This window comes from Mercenaria mercenaria, chromosome 1 (genome assembly GCF_021730395.1).
Source record: "Mercenaria mercenaria strain notata chromosome 1, MADL_Memer_1, whole genome shotgun sequence".
In the NCBI taxonomy this organism is placed as follows: Eukaryota; Metazoa; Mollusca; class Bivalvia; order Venerida; family Veneridae; genus Mercenaria; species Mercenaria mercenaria.
In genome coordinates, this window is record NC_069361.1 from 82,292,897 (window position 1) to 82,303,473 (window position 10,577).

General features: G+C 34.8%; 1 long non-coding RNA gene across 1 annotated transcript; it reads left to right on the top strand.

The window, feature by feature from the left end:
- The first annotated feature begins 3,612 nt into the window (after positions 1–3,612).
- LOC123545427 (uncharacterized) lies at positions 3,613–5,284 on the top strand. Its single transcript, XR_008372671.1, has 2 exons — positions 3,613–4,151; positions 4,367–5,284. It is a non-coding gene; the product is annotated as an uncharacterized LOC123545427 (long non-coding RNA).
- The last annotated feature ends 5,293 nt before the right edge of the window (positions 5,285–10,577 follow it).

Consider the following 10,577-nt stretch of genomic DNA (forward strand, 5'->3'; position numbering starts at 1 on the left):
CATAGAATTTAGATAGATTGATTTATATTATTTATTGATTTCTCGTCGGAATACAAACGACAGTTGTCGGGACCGGTGTCATTTAACAGAATGGTAACAGATCTGACGATTGATACCAGTGATTCATTGGTAGGGGTTCATTTAAACGTTTAACTGGCTATTGTTTCTCTAGTGTTCGTGAGAAGTTGCATATCTTCTAGTATTGAGAGCATTGATGGTAAAAATGCATTTTTTAAAAACACGCTGAAATGTTACAAAAATGCTTTTTATGATCGTCACCTATGCTCAATACATGGTAAAATGCTAAAATATATTGGCTAAACTTAACCAGGGGCGTAGGAGAATGGGGTGTGTGGAGGTCCGAACCCCAAGTGTCTGTGATATTATATGCGAAGTCGCCACTCCACTTTTCAAGCGTGAATACAGAAGTAATGAAACTTCTAATATGAAAACGTGTAAATCTAACGCGTGGTATGATGAAGAGTGCGCCAGGCTAAAAAAACATGTATAAAAATGCGTTAAAGCAGTATAATAGTTGTTTGTCCGAACAAAATAGAATACAAGTATGTAACCAGCGTAAGCATTATAAGTATACTGTGCGCAAAAAAAAGCGTGCCTACAAATTAAGGAAAAGTAGGGAACTAACTGAACTAAGAAAAAGTAAACCGCGTGATTTTGGGAAATATTTTAAAGCTAAAAGCCAAAAAGACGATACAATTATATCAGTTGAAGAGTTTAAAACATATTTTTCTGATTTATTTAGTAATTTTCCGACTACTGTCATAAATGAAATTGAGGAATTCAATGACAATGATATTAACATAACCGACCCCGCCTTCGTGGAACTTTATTTGCCTATTACACAAACGGAGGTAGTTGCAGCTATTAAGCGGCTTAAGCGTAACAAGTCTCCGTGCCCCAATGATAACCTCCTGAATGAATACTTGATCGAATCTGTTGATATATTGGGAGGGCATATTACGGATCTTTTTAATAAAATTTTAGATGCTGGGTATTTCCCGGATATATGGGCTGAGGGGTTTATTATACCTATCAACAAGAAAGGGGATAAAAACAACACGAATAACTACAGGGGTATTACACTGTTGAGTAACCTGGGAAAGTTGTTCACCGGAATTTTAACAACACGAGTTGAAAAATGGTTTGAAAAAAAATTATATTGTCGGATTCCCAGTTTGGCTTTCGTAAAGGTTGCAGCACAGTCGACGCTATTTTTGCGTTACATAATCTAATCGAGCATACCATTTCACAAGGTTTCCGTTTACCATGCGTGTTCGTAGATCTACAAAAGGCATTCGACTCTGTCTATCGACAAGCGCTTTGGTTTAAATTATATCATTTAGGACTAGATGGAAAAGTGTTGAAAATGTTTAAAGCAATGTATTCTATAGTCAAATCGTGTGTAAAGCACTGCGATTTATATTCTGATTTTTTCAATATACCGATTGGCTTAAGGCAAGGTCTAAATAATTCGCCGGTGTTGTTTGCCCTATTCCTGGAAGATCTTGAACTGTTTTTACAGGGCACCAATACATCAGGGTTATCTCTATATGACATGTGTGTTATTATACTTTTATTCGCCGATGACATGGTTATTTTTGGTAATTCGGTAGAAGATTTACAGACAAGTTTGAATAAGTTATATGAGTATTGTCAGTACTGGGGACTTCAGTTTAATACAAGTTAAACTAAAGTTGTAGTCTTTCGTAGAAGGGGCCCGGTCAAACAAAATGAAACATGGCATTACAATAATGAGCCACTCGAAATAGTAAACGATTTCAATTACTTAGGCGTGGTGTTCAATTATACGGGATCTTTTAATCTTAACAACCAGTATGTTGTCGGTAAAGCGCTAAAAGCCTTAAATATTCTTTTAAGAAATATCAACAAATATGACCTTAACCCGTCAATATCACTACAACTATTTGACTCCTTTGTAGGATCCATTCAAAATTACGCATGTCCGGTCTGGGGTTTTAATAAATCAAAGGAGATAGAACGAGTGCACCTAAAATTCTGCAAAGCCATATTAGGTGTTAAGCTAAGTACAAGTAATGCTGCTGTATACGGGGAATTAGGGAGGTACCCGTTATTCATAACTAGATATATACAAATAATTAAGTACTGGTTCAAACTGATCACCACCGATAATATCATATTGAAAAATATATATCTGAATGCCTGTAGTAAATGTGATAACGGTGTTAATAACTGGGCCAGTAAGGTAAAAACGTTTTTGCATAATCTAGGATTTGCTGAAGTATGGGATTTCCCTCAAAGTATTGAAATAAATTTATTTTTACCGATATTCAAGCAAAGATTAATAGATTGTTACTTGCAGCAGTGGCGTACTGACATAAGAAATAATAGCGTGTTAACACATTTATATTTTTATATTAAAGAAGATTTCTGCTTTGAAAAATACCTCAAACTATTTCAAAGTAAAACTTTCAGGTCTGCTTTGACGCGACTTCGTGTATCTGCTCACAGGCTCCGTATTGAGTCTGGGAGGTATGGTAGAAACCGTCTAGAACGTCACGAAAGAATATGTCAGTTTTGCGATTTAAACGATGTCGAAGACGAGTACCACTTCATTTTGAAGTGTAAAGCATATGAGCATTTAAGAAGTCAGCTTATTAAACGTTATTATTATACCCGCCCTAGCATGCTCAAGTTTACGCCATTGTTACAGTCCGATAACAAGTCCATCTTACTTAATTTATGTAAAAGCAAACAATAGTCGAAATGAACTATCTACTCACCTGTAGATTACCAGTTAGCAAATAGAGTAAATGTATCTTAAGAGAACTTTTATATTTCCTATATGATTAAGCATCTCACAGAGTTTGAATTGGAAAACATATCTCATTTTCGCTTTAATTCTGTTCATTCTCCACTTTGTATGATGAATTAAGGATTAAGTTAATAACTTCTAAATACTTCTTCTTTTTCAGCTCAGCACATTTGTATTGCTTTGATGGAATTATGTTTCTATTTTATATTGCAAAAGTTTTCCATGTGTGTTGTCATAATATTAGCCAATTTCATTGTATGCGTGACCTCTAAAATTGTATTATGTAAATCATGTTTAACAATGTACCTGTAGTGTACTCGTTAATAAACTTTCTGTTCTGTTCTGTAAATCTCACAGGGAAACATTAATACATTTATTCTGGGAGTGCGAAAAAGTAAAACCAATCTGGAAATACATTCAAACAATATTAGAAGAATCATTTAGAATACTGATTAAAAATATTTTTTCGTTTAAAGACATTGCTTTTGGACTTTCTTCAAATAATGTTAATTTAATCACTGTAAAAAAAAAGTTTTTGTAGTTTTGACTACTTTTAATACTTATATTTTAAATTATAAGAAAATTCTCCTTTAATGAGTTTTTTAATAAAGTCTTAAAAGAATACTTTATGCAGCATATAGTTTTAACAGTTTAGTAAAGCATACATACTATAAACGATGTTTAGCAAAGACAAAATATAACTTCAATATTCATTTCTTGATGGCAACAATAAGATTATAATAACTGAGCCGCACCATGGGAAAACAAACATAGTGCATTTGCGACCAGCGCATCCACACAGTCTGGTCAGGATCCATGCTGGTCGCAAATGCACTATGTTGGTTTTCTCATGGGGTGGCTCATTATTTCGTTATAGTTTACAGTTAAGCTGATCTTGTCAAGTAGCTTTTCCGATTGATTACACCGGATATGAAGCATGCATATATCTAATTGTTTTCTATATACAGTCTTACTTATTTTCGTATCTAAAATTTTAGAGATCCGATCGTATTATACAATAGATGATGGCTTACTTGGATGAAATAAAACCTGCTTTAGTTTTGCCTGCGTTTCTTATGGTAATTGGATTCATTGGTAATCTTCACGTGCTTTTCGTATACACTTTTCGGCTTAAACCTTCCAACCACGGGATCTATATTATTTTTCTTAGTGTTCAGGATACCGTTGCGTGTGTACTTCTTATTCCTACACAGATCTACATTTACTCAAATATATGGACATATGGGAATGAATTTACATGAAGAATCCATCTATTTGATTCATCTTTAATTCATACTGCAACTGCTTACACACTACTTTTAATTGCTACAGATAGGTATGTTATTTGAAAATTTTTACCATCGTTAATAGTCCCGCATGAGTCATTTTAAATTCATTCAGACACAACTGGATTATCATCAAGGTTACAATTCAAAAGTCTTTTTAATGGATTCGCTTCTCAGAGTCTTAGCTAAGCCTGCAGTTAATGCATGTGAAGAATGTTATCGTAGTTTAAGCCCAATTAATAAAAACACTTAATTCTATTTTCAGGTATCGAAAAATATGTTGTCCGCTTGGATGGCAAATAAAAAGAAGAATCGCTAAATTGTTATGCATTATTATTCTGATTTTCGCCTGTGTTTATTCATTGCCGTGTTTAGTACTAAGAGAACCAAAAACGAAAGAATTAAACAATGTTACTACCACAAGGTGCGGCGTCGTTGATGTATCTATGAAATATCAACAATATTATTTTATTACAAGGGATACCTTATCTCTTGGATTTTTATGCATTCTTATTTGTCTTTATGTGTTGATTTTTAAATCAGCAGCGAAATATCACCTTACAATCAACACAAAAGACACTGAGAAAAATACCCAAGGTATAAACAAAACTTCCGAAGCACAGGAAGAGTATGTATCTAGAGAAATTATGACACCACCTCGAGAATGTATTATGCAGCCATCCGACTACCGAAAACCCCAAGACAATTTCAATTTCGATCCAAATGCAAAGGAACAACAATCGACCAATTCTAATGCCAGACAAACGTGTACGGAAAAATGTAATGTCGATTCAAAAAGATCAAACAGGTCAAAGAAAATGATAATTGTTTTCATCTTGATAACTGCTCTGTATTTCATTAGCTATATTCCATTTTTGACTGTACAAACTCTTCTTATCCATGGGTTAACTCCGCCTTCAATTGTACGCTTTATGGTTAACTTTTGTATTTTTATCAACAGCGTGGCAAATTGTTTCATATACAGTTGTTTCGATACTCGTTTCAGAAATGAGATAAGCCTTATGTATAAAACGCTATGGTACAAGTTCAAACACTGTTGCAGCCATACTGGCAGTGTCAAGTATGTTAAGTGTAACTTGTAGCATATGATTTGTAATATTTTGTTAAGATCAAATGCAGTTACAGAAAGAGGGAAGAGTAGAAGAATCTATCAAAAACATCATGGTCAATTGCATAAGATTGAGTACAACAAGTGGAAAAGTCAAAACTACGATCTTGTAAAATGGAAGCAGCTACCACTAACATAAAAATTACATAAGGGCAAGAAATGGTAGTGCAACAGGATATACTTACATACTGATAATTTCAAGTGTATTATCAAGACATTTGTTACAACAACGGACAAGTGTATAGATTGTTTTGTTTTGTTTTATTCATTTTATTTGTTTACGCTGCGCTGCGTAGTTATGACTGTTTCCAGTCTAACTTATCAATCGTAGGCCCAGCGAGATTTGAATTTTGAGACCCGTTGCCAGATACAGGTCGGCGTCTGGATCGATTCCAAAGAATTAGATTCATATGATATAATTAAAAAGGGGCCTTAATTCAAGGCCCGGGTGTTAGTTTTGGGACATGTCTGGGTCTTGGCTGGAGTATTTATTGTTATTGTAATGTTTTTAAATGTTATATCCCCCTAAATTGTGTCTAAATTTCCAAAATAATAAATAGATTATGAAATATATATTTAAATTTATTAAATTTTGTCGTCCAGGGTAATAGCCGCGATTACCTTACTTACACTCCTAAAACGCCTGAGAAAAACTGCCACTGACCATGAACTACATCTATACTCTTAAGCTTTATTTTATTAATATTAAGACCTTAAAAACTTTAAAACTTTAAAAACACATCTAAAACATAGCCTTTATATACGTCCGATTGTTGACAGTACACAGGTTATTTATAGATTACATGCCACGCCTAGGCCATACCAAATTGATTAATAGTTCTTCGGAAAATTTTCAAAAAAAATTGGAGCGGGCGAGCGAAATTTTTATTTTATTTTTTTTTCTCAATTTTGATTTTTTCAGAGGCGGGTAGATTTTACATGGAGCGAGCGGGCTTTTTTTATTTTTTTTTCCCAGCTTGGACCCTTGAGGAGGCGGTTATGATTATACATGAAGTTAACATCTGTTTAGAAATAACACAGAAATCAAACATTTACAGTGTGGGTAACACAGTGTATAGCTTTTCTATTATGTTTTAAAGACTACATGAATGATTTTGCAAATAAATTCTTGCCAAACCACACTGAATCACTTTGTTTTTTTTAGTTATAATTTCTAAGGGATGAGTGTCTTATTTTTAATTTTGATTTTTCTACATTAATCTGAAGGCCTGCCTATTTAACGGCACAGCATGAGGAATATTTAAGACAAAACAGGCACATGTGTGGAATAACATTTCTTCTGGAACACAGTTACATGCCATGGCTTCGGCACATGAACAACTTTGTGCCCCTAGTGGAACTCCAACCCATAGAGGTGAAGGGAAGTAATAAACCACTTGACCAGTGAGACCAAACAGAGTTGGTCATACAGATGCTTTGACATTGCTCGAATCCCTTTGGAATAATTTCTTAACAGATCAGGCTAGCTTATGTTTTTGTGGTGGAGATATTCATTTCAGGCAAAAATGATAACAAGACGTCAACAAAGATTGATCCCAATATGGCCACCCTTAAACATGTTAAAGTGTTATATGGCCACCCTTAAAGTGTTGTTTGTTTTGCTTTGACTGAACTAGAAATTTAGAGTTGGGGAGGTCTGTTTTTTTCAGGTTTTTTTTCCGTTCTATCAATTCACAGCCAAGTAATAGACAAACAGGCAAAATTGGGGTTACAAAAGGACAGATTTTATATCTACACTACTTATTTGAAAAGCTAAACAATTCTTAAATTGACTAAATGCGTTTCGATAGAATATCTGACTGCTGTACTAAAGAAGGTACGTTCAAAAAGATTTGGGCCTAGACAATGTGATAGGTCGGTCAGGATCTGTGAACAAACATTTTTTTAAGATAGTAGTCGGCCTCAGCTTTGGGCTCTAGATATAACATACTGAACTAAACAACTGATAACAAATGGTTTGAAAACTATATCTGAACAATATTTCCAAATATTTTTAACTGCATCCCCGTGCACGTCTTACAAGTCGGGCTTCGTTCCTTTCACTGAATTGAACAAAAGTAGAACGTGCCTACTTCATTACCTACCGGCACATCGAAGGCCATGTGTGGCACTAGCACAGACACTCCAGATTTAAAACAAATGATGAACAACACCATAATTCCTGACTTTTTGAGTTTTGGTTATCAGTAACATGTAAAACAGACACATAAAATCCGATCAATATCACTTTGACGCATTAAAACTGCGATAAAACCTGCTTTGCCGTTATTATTCCGGACCGCGTAATCGGGAAAAAAAATATTTTTTTCGGATATTTTTATGTACGTGCGGGCGGTTGATTTTTATTTTTTTTTCTCGGGAATGAAATTATTGATGCGGTAGTTCCGACGAACGACATATCAATTTGGTATGGCCCTACTGCATAAATGTGTCATATCGATAAATATGCTTATTTTATATTCTCGTAAACATTCAATGTACTTCACCGATACCGTTTTACTATATTTTTAAATTGCTGTCATTTTGTCATTTTTTAATGTTTTCCAATTCTGTTTTTTTTTGCACTTTATAGTCCAAAGTCTGAATTTAATGATTATATCGGTATTACTTACTTTACATATTGCATGTAAAAGATATTTACGATCGCGCTGTATGAAATTTTGCGGTTGTTTTTGTCAAAATTCGACCGTTTCTATGCGATTTTGCTTATTTTAATGGTATTATCTTCCTAAAAGTGCTCTAGAAATATAGCTATATGTGTTCTTTAGCGATTCTGCAAATTTGAAGGTAAACTATGTATTAATAAATGTTTTACACGCGAATCCTGTGTACCCGTCGCCTAAATTACGCGTAAGAATTTTTACTTAAAATTTACCTGTTTACCTGTTGTTTGTTTACCATTGTGTGTCGACGTCTGTATGTTTCCGGATCATTATCACTACTGGATTTTCCTATGGTGGCGTCTTTCTCGGACTGGGTCATGCTTATGTATGCCACCATAGGTCCCTATCACATATATACATTGCTGACCATTACTTTAATTTATTTTAATAGCTTTATTTGATATTGGTTGCTTATGTTTTCATGATTTTATTACTTTATTATAGAATTTGTATAAAAAAGTTAAAATTGAATAAAAGTTGGTTAAAAAGCTAGCTAAAATTTGATAAAATTTGATAAAATCAGAGTCGGCCTTTGCCGAAAGACGAAAACACGAAGACTCTTATTTCTGATTTTTATTTTGCCTAAAGTTTTTAATAAAATTAAGTTATAAAAATATATTTAAAACTAATTTAGTAAAAACAGGTGACTATCCTTGCCGAAATGTAAAGTGTTTGCAAGGATGTGTCTCCTAGTTTTAAAATCATTGTCTAAAATTAGCCTAGTCATGGCTTAAAATTACGTATATGTTTAAAATCAGAACAATTTAAAAGATACTGGTTGCTAAGAGAGTATTTGGCCTTTTGATTATTATATAGAACAATAAAAATAACATATGTATATATACATTTTAACAAACTATAGGTAAAGTACTATAATATAAATTATAATGTTAAAACCTCTTTCGGGCTTATTTTTGATATGCTTCATATACAGCCGGCTCCTTTTACTATGTTATTCTTGAATTTATTTCTAGCTGTTCATAGTTGTGGCCCGACCCTAGCAACTTTAATAGACAGCGCCTTTCACCCTGAGGATATATCGTTTGTATTGACCGCACCAGTGCCGTTAAGCCTTACATGGTACCCCCAGACGGGGTGCATATACAAGTTCAGCCCCCACCCCTGGTTATTGACGCCATCTCTTTTGAACGAAGTTTAGGATTTTAACATGTTTATACACGTTTCCCCTGAGATTATATTATCTCTATTGACCGCACCAGTGCCGTTAAGCCTTACATGGTACCCCAGACGGGATGCATATAGAGATTCAAACCCCCTGGTACTTTGTGATATTAAATTAAGGCCAAAGTTATAAAATTCATTGTTTGGTCGGGCCTCTCCTATGTAATGTTTATGTTTTGTTTTTATTCTGTTCAAGTAACCTATTTTGGTGATGAAATGTATTAGGAGGCTGTAGACCTGCTGCTCGACTTCCTTTGGAGGGAAGAGGAGTGTTTTTCTGTCTATACAGACCAACCCGAGTTTCAGGAGTCCACATTCAAGTTCCAGTCTGTGTTCTGCATTTCGTGTACACTCTTTGTGTATGTCAAAGAATACGTGGTTGAATGTTTCGTATTCTTTACAGTGTGGGCATAGATGTTTATCTGAGTAGTTCTCCCAGCCCAGACCGTTCCGCCCCAACCTTAATCTGGTAATGATCTTATCATGGCCGGTGTTTGTGCTATAAATTTGCATTTTACTGGGGATATGTTCTGAGAGGGCGCAGCGCACTGTGTCTTGTTGTAGCCATCTCTGTCTAAAAAACTCCCTTGATTTGGCCTTTATTATGCTATTAACCTCAGATACTGCTAATTTGACCTGTTTTGGGGTTCCATTTTCGGACCCTTGCTTTGCTAGTTGATCGACCCTTTCGTTTCCCATAATGCCTACATGACTCGGGACCCATATTAGGGAAACATGTATACCTATTTTACTGAGATGGCTGATTTTATGAATAATGTCAACTATTATATCAGATCTTGATTGTGACCTGTCTGTATTTATTGATTGTAATACAAACAAACTATCTGTAAATATAGATATGTTTCTGGGCATGTTTTCGGGTAACCATTTCAGTGCCTGTTGGATGGCTGTTGCCTCACACGTGAATATGGAGACCCTAGGGTCTAATTTGAAGGCCGACGAGCAAATGTCTTTGCTATAGGGATCAAAGACAACAAAGGCCGCGCCCGCTTTATTTTCGCTGGGATTTTTGCTACCGTCTGTATTTATATGGTAATGTGACCTATAATGCTTCATTATATGCATTTCTGTTATATGTTTGACCTGGGTGGTATCTTCTGTTTTGTTAATGAAGCATTTAATGCTTAAATCGGGGGTTGTGACCATGATTCCAGCATTATATGAAAACACCGGCTCTTGTACATTTACTTCATTTAATTGATATTTATCTAGTAACTTATTAACCTCTCGAGTGTACGGCTGTTTTCTAAGCTCTTTCCTGCCAGTGTGACCGTTTCTAACCCTTTCGATGGTACTGGGGCATTCTTTCAGTGCTTTGATTGTATTATTTATGGGCAGATTTTCACCTAGGCGGCTTGATCTGGCCCAATATTTGAGCATATTGACCTCTCTTGTTATATCTAATGGTAGCTGGGCCGTTTCTACTAGTACTGCCATTTTATTAGTTGTTTTATATGCTC